The sequence below is a fragment of the Erinaceus europaeus genome, chromosome 11 (assembly GCF_950295315.1).
Source record: "Erinaceus europaeus chromosome 11, mEriEur2.1, whole genome shotgun sequence".
In the NCBI taxonomy this organism is placed as follows: domain Eukaryota; kingdom Metazoa; phylum Chordata; class Mammalia; order Eulipotyphla; family Erinaceidae; genus Erinaceus; species Erinaceus europaeus.
In genome coordinates this window covers 14781825-14789246 of record NC_080172.1, presented here as the reverse complement: position 1 = coordinate 14789246, position 7422 = coordinate 14781825, and positions in this window count along the sequence as shown.

Below are 7422 nucleotides of genomic sequence, written 5' to 3'. Positions count from 1 at the left end.
TTGGCGAGCAGATTTAAAATTGCTAGCCAAGTCTGAAACTGCTTTCTTTTGTCTTGCCATGTCTCTATAAATTTATTGTTCTTTTGTCAAAGCTGGTGTTCTAAATCATCTCTTTGAGCTAATGTGATTTTGATTCTTTTTCCTTGCTTATCTATCTTTTTAAAAAATATTTGTTTATTTATTCCTTTTTCTTACCCTTGTTTTTATTGTTGTTATTGATGTCATCGTTGTTGGATAGGACAGAGAGAAATGGAGAGAGTAGGGGAAGACAGAGAGAGGGAGAGAGAACGAGAGACACCTGCAGACCTGCTTTCCTGCTTGTGAAGCGACTCCCCTGCAGGTGGGGAGCCGGGGGCTCAAACCCGCATGGTCACGCTGGTGCTTGCACTTTGTGTATGTGCACTTAACGGGCTGCGCTACCGCCCGACTCTTGCTTATCTATCCTTTATTACAGTGATCTCATGCAAGAACTCAGAAGGGTAGAGGAGAAGTTACTTTTTCCTAGCTAAATACACTCAAAGCTTATATTTCAGGGCCGGGTGGTGGTGCATCTGTTTGGGTGCACATGTTACAATGTGCAAGACCTGGGTTCACGCCTCGAGTCCTCACCTACAGGGGGAAAACCTCGTGAGTGGTGAAGCCGTGCTGTAGGTGTCTCTCTGTCTCTCTCCCACTCTGTATCCCTCTTTCTGTTGATTTCTGGTTGTCTCTATCAAATAATGATAATAAAAAAAGAACAATAAAAATAAAGAAAAAAAACCCTGTATTTCTTCAGGACCAAGTTCTAAATACCCAACCTCAGACTTCCTGCCCAAAAGGCTCTAAGTCTTCCTCTAGGGCTTTTGCATGGCAAAGATCATGCTACTGGAGCACATGACATAAAGCTGATAGATTGAGAGGCCAATGCTGGAGGAGTTGAAGCAACTGTGTCACAACTTGCATTCACAGCAAACAAGTCACTGTTCAGATAGTTTAGCAGACATTTATTCAAGAATTCAGAGCTGCCCTATGGAAGACATGGACTCAAAAGCTGTGTTGGATTTTCCTGGTGGGGAGTTCACTTACATATACAAAAACAACTGTCAGTCCTCACTTAGGTCAGTTTTAAGCAAATGAAGTTTTAAGTCAGTGCTGCCTTTTTTTTTTCTTTAACTAGATATATTTGTTTTTTTGTTCATTATATTGCCAAGATCAATGGTGGTCATGTGGCTATTTTTCAAAAGTGATAATCGATCTTGGATTTTCAGATTGGACTATCCACATTATGTTTTCAGAGGACACATATTCTTTTTAGTGTGGGACAAAATTTGGGGGAAAAAGTTGGATTCATTATTTCCACATCATCAGTGTAGAAAATCAAGGAATCAGGGCTGGGGTACATAGCATAATGGTTATGTAAAGAGACTCTCATGCCTGAGGCTCCGAAGTTCCAAGTTCAATCTCCTGCACCATCATAAACCAGAGCTGAGCAGTGCTCTCATTATAAAAAGAAGAAAGAAAGAAAGAAAGAAAGAAAGAAAGAAAGAGAAAAGAATAAGAAAAAAAATCAAGGAGTCAGATATTTCTAACTTTGAAGCTGGAATTCAGGTGTGAGGTGAGTATGATTTCTGTCATAGGGAAGAGGAAGCTCCTAAAGTAACTTGCTGGGATGACATAGCCAAAGGGCTAGTAAATGTTTTTTTTGTTTTTTCCTCTAGGGTTATTGCTGGGGTTCGGTGCTTGTACTACGAATTCACTGCTCCTGGAGGCTATGTTTTTTTCCCTTTTGTTGCCCTTGTTTTTTTTTTTTTTTTTAATCGGTTGTGGTTATTATTATTGTTATTGCTGTCGTTGTTGTTTGATAGAACAGAGAGAAATGGAGAGAAGAGGGGAAGACAGAGAGGGGGAGAGAAAGACAGACACCTGTAGACACGCTTCACTGCTTGTGAAGAGACTCCCCTGCAGGTGGGGAGCCGGGTGCTGGAACCGGGATCCTTACACCATCATGTGCCTTGCACCATGTGTGCTTGCTTAACCCACTGCGCTAGCATCTAACCCCACTTAAACACTCTCTTTACTACTCGTATTTACTCCACCTCCTCACTTCTACTAAATGATTTACTTCCTGTTCACTAAGATTGAGGCTGGATACAGTGAAAATCCCCAAATTATCTTCTATCTCAATGTGACAGAATGATACATAGCCATCCTTTGGCATTATATCAGATTTTGGGTATTTTCTCACACTTATCCTTAATCCTGTGTTACTGTTAGGTGGTGGTGGGACTATGTTTTAAAGGGTTAAAGAATGATGAAAGTGGGGCCAGGCCGTGGCGCACCAGGTTAAGCACATTATAAGAAGCCCAAGGGACCCACACAAGGATCTGAGTTCCAGCTTCTGCAGATCCTGCCCCACGAGGGAAAGATAGAAACAGGCCGGGGGTATGGAGCAGCCAGCCGACACCCATGTCCAGTAGAGAAGCAATTATAGAAGCCAGACCTGCCACCTTCTGCGCCCCATGGAGAATTAACATCTTTTTATTATATTTATTGATTTACTGGATAGAGACAGTCAGTAACTGAGAGGGAAGGGGTATATAGAAAGGGAGAGAGATAGAGAGACACCTGCTGTACCGCTTCACCACTCGCAAAGCTTTCTTCCTGCAGGTGGGGAACCAGGGGCTTGAACTGGGTCCTTGTGCACTCAACCAGGTGCGCCACCAATGGAGGGGATGGGACATGGAACTCTGGTGGTAGGAACTGTATGGAATTTTACTCATTATCTTACAGTCTTGGTAATAATTATTAAGTCACTAATAAAAATTAAAAGATGACATTAACCTGTAGGATATTAGAATTGAATACTTATGACTACCTACCTGTACATACTCAGTTTCTGTGTAATTTTTGTGAACTTCTTGTATCATTATGCAAGTTTCCTCAGTAAGGATGTTCCTGAAGTACTTATTCTATAGGCATATAGTATAGTTTAATTATTACTACAAATTACAAAGTTTGCTTAAATCTTTAAACTGAAAAAAATTACCCCTTCACAGTAGTGAGGTGTTCAATGTTATTCCAAGGAGTTATGTAAACTGATTGGTTGTTGATATAATTATCCAAGGCAGAAAATACATTAGAATTTGTAGAAGAAGAAAGTGATTTTTATTTTGGTATGTTATTTTTTTTCCTCATGAAGATGAGAAGGCATAACACACAAATGGAAGACTGGGAATAAAGCACGAGAAAAAAATAATTTGAGAATTTTGGAAGATCAGCCGCATATTAGGTGATTGTTGAAATTTAGGGACGAGAATTCTTAGGAGCAACATAGAAGTATTAAGGGCATTACTCAGATAATAAATTAGGGCACAGGGATGAAGAAAAGCTATAAAAGGAACGAGGAAGAACAGTAAAAAGCAGCCAAGAGAGCAAGTTTAAGGTGTGGTCAATGCGTAGATGTGACCCATGGGACTACTAAGATGGGAATTGAAAAAGAAAAAAAAAGCAATTGAACTCAGCAATTAAGAGTTCTTTGGTGACCTAGTGAAAGCATTTCCAGTAGAGAGGTAAGGATGTAAGTCTGATTTGTTGTGGGCTGGAAGAAAATGAGATATGAGGAAATGGATACTGTAAATATAGATTAATGTTTCAGGAAGTTTGACTCTAAAGCCGAAATCAGATAATAATTCACTTCCTAAATCCTGCTGATGGATTTCCATTACACTTGAAAAAAAAAAATTAAGCACTCACCACAGCCTGTTAGGCATTACAGTGTATAATTAGGACTCAGTGCTTAGTCTGACTTTTTTTTTTAAATTTATTTATTTATTCCCTTTTGTTGCCCTTGTTGTTTTATTGTTGTAGTTATTATTGTTCTTGTTATTGTTGTCATCGTTGTTGGATAGGACAGAGAGAAATGGAGAGAGTAGGGGAAGAGAGAGAGGGGGAGAGAAAGACAGACACCTGCAGACCTGCTTCACCGCCTGTGAAGCGACTCCCCTGCAGGTGGGGAGCGGGGGTCTTGAACCAGGATCCTTACACGGGTCCTTGTGCTTCGCGCCACGTGTGCTTAACACGCTGTGCTACCGCCCGACTCCTTAGTCTGACTTCTTATGCCACTCTGATTCTTTAGTAAGGTTTCAAACCTAGTGAACTTTCTCGTCCTTGAGTACGCCAAACTTGTTGCTGTGTTGTCATTTCCTCTTAGTTCTGCTGGAACAGCACTGAAGACACCATGGTTAGATCTCCCTTGAAGAAAACCTGCTGGGGGCTGCCATTAGTGGAGATCCACTCATACTGAAAGAAGCTACATATCCAGGGCAATGCTGAGTCAGTGACTGAGTAACGAAGGGACACGGGAACTGTTACTTCTGTCGAACATAGGACTCTTATGGAGACAATTTTTACTTTGGGCTCTTTCTTGTTCTGAGTCTTTCACAACTCCAAGGACTCTGAGGTTCCTATTGGGTTCTCCTTTTTTGACTTCTCCTTTTTTCCTTGCTTTTCTTTCAACGGTGTGAAAACTGTACTATAGTTGGAAGACTCTCTTGCCTTCTCCTGCTTATTGCACTAAACTTCACGGTTGTTTCCTAGTCTCTTTCACAACTAACCTTATTTTGCCATTTGTTCAGAGTCATCGCAGTTGTCAGTCACTGACTACCTCCCAAAAGTCACTTTCTCAGTCTTATAGTACTTAATCCTGGTCACTTTATATTTCATCCTTCAATCTTATTTTCTACATAGAAGTTATTGCTGTGCCATTTAAATGTTTGTATGTTAATTTAAACCATAGGCTAATTAAAAAAAAATTTTTATGGGGGGGGCTAATGGTTTACAGTATAGTCGTTGATACATGGGTGTAATCACTCATTGCCACATAATAGGTGTCTGCAAAACATTCTTTTTAAAAAAAATATTTATTTTTATTTATTTATTCCCTTTTGTTGCCCTTGTTGTTTTATTGTTGTAGTTATTATTGTTGTCATTGTTGTTGGATAGGACAGAGAGAAATGGAGAGGGGAGGGGGAAGACAGAGAGAGGGAGAGAAAGACAGACACCTGCAGACCTGTTTCACCGCTTGTGAAGCGACACCCCTGCAGGTGGGGAGCCAGGGCTTGAACCAGGATCCTTATTCGGGTCCTTGTGCTTAGCGCCACCTGCGCTTAACCCGCTGCGCCACAGCCCGACTCCCTGCAAAACATTCTTACCTCCTCCAGCTTGGGTCCCTTTCCACCATCTATGCCAACACTCTTTTTTTTTTTCCCCTCCTCCAGGGTTATTGCTGGGCTCGGTGCCTGCACCATGAATCCACCGCTCCTGGAGGCCATTTTTCCCCCCCTTTTGTTGCCCTTGTTGTAGCTTTGTTGTGGTTATTATTATTGCCCTTGTTGACGCAATTCGTTGTTGGATAGGACAGAGAGAAATGGAGAGAGGAGGGGAAGACAGAGAAGGGGAGAGAAGGATAGACACCTGCAGACCTGCTTCACCGCCTGTGAAGCGACTCCCCTGCAGGTGGGGAGCCGGGGGCTCGAACTGGGATCCTTACGCCGGTCCCTGCGCTTTGCGCCACATGCGCTTAACCCACTGCGCCACTGCGCCACTGCGCCACCGCCCCCCCCCCCCCATGCCAACACTCTTAACTCTCCCTGTCCCTCCCCTCCCAGGCCTATTTCCTTTCCTCCTTCTCCAGAGTCCTTGGGTTTGGTGCAATACACCAAATTCAGTTCAAATTGTACTTTGTATGTTCCTTTTCTACCTTGTTTCTTAAGTTTTTCTTATGAGTGAGAGCATTCAATATTCAACATTCTCTTTTTGGCCTAGTTCACTAAACATGATTCCCTCAAGCTCCATTCCAGATTAGGTAAAGAAGATGACTTTATCATTTTTAAAGAGATTTATTTATTATTTTAAAAATCATTTATTTATTATTGGAGATAGACAGAGAGAAGTTGAGAAAGGAGGAAGAGGTAGAAAAGGAGACAGACAAGACCTGCAGCCCTGCTTCACCGCTTCTGAAGTTTTCCCCCTGCAGATGGGGACCAGGGGCTTGAACCTGGGTATTTGAGTACTGTAATGTGTGCGTTTAATCAAGTGTGCCACCTCCTGGCCCTTACTTATTTATTTTAACCACAGCACTACACAGCTCTGGTTTATGATGGTGTGGGTGATTGAACCTGGGACTTTGAAGCCTCAGGCATGAGAATCTCTTTGCATAATCATTATGTTATTTTCCCCTCCAGACTTTATCACTTTTAACAGCTAAGTAGTATTCCACTGATAAACTGATCTGTTGTGGGCTGGAAGAAAATGAGATATGAGGAAATGGATACTATAAATATAGATTGATGTTTTGAGAATGTTGACTCAAAAGTCAGAATCAGCTAATTCATTGCAATTGTAAATATACTTCAACTTTCTTTGCCACTCTTCTGTTGTTGGACATCTGGGTTGCTTCCAAATTTAGGCTATTACAAATTGTGCTGCTATAAACATAGGTGTACATAGATCTCCTTGGATAGGTGTCTGTTTCCTTTGGATATAGCCCCAGGAGAGGAATTGCTGTTCCATAGGGGAGGCCCATTTCTAGTGTTCTGAGAAGTCTTCAGATTGTTTTCGCAGGCATTGGGCCAATTTACATTCCCACCAGCAGTGAGGAAAGTTTCCTTTTCTTCATATTCCTGCTAACGCTTGTTGTTACTATACTTTCTAATGTATGATATACTCACCGTTGAATTACAGGCATTTTAAACATGCAATCTCTAAGTAGTTAACATCTTTAACAAAGAGAATACCTTTATGGACAGACAAAACATTTTTTGCTAGAATGCTTATCAAAATTAATTATTTATATTAGCTAATTCCCTGTCTACTTTAAAAATATTTATTTATTCCCTTTTGGTGCCCTTGTTGTAGTTATTATTGTTGTTGTTATTGATGTCGTTGCTGTTGGATAGAACAGAGAGAAATGGAGAGAGGAGGGGAAGACAGAGAGGGGAAGAGAAAGACAGACACCTACAGACCTGCTTCACCGCCTGTGAAGCGATGCCCCGGGGCTCCAACCGAAATCCTTATGCCAGTTCTTGCGCTTTGTGCCACCTGTCCCTGTCTACTTTTAAATTCCCTCAGTTACTTCCATAATGACTTCTATAACTGCTTTGTCTAAACAAATAGTATGTAATCCAACAAACAAACAAAATAAAATAAAAGAACACCCTATCATGACCATGTAGTTGCGTGGGCCGGGGAGATAGCCTCATGGCAAAAAGATTTGCATGTCTGAGGCACCAAAAGTCCCAGGTTCTACCCCTAGTAGCACTACAAGCCAGAGCTAAGCAATAATCATAATTATATATAATAGATTTTTTAAAGTTGTACTTTATATTCTTTTAAATCTAAGTCAGTCTCTCTTTCACAAGCATTGGTTTTTAGAAAAGAATGATC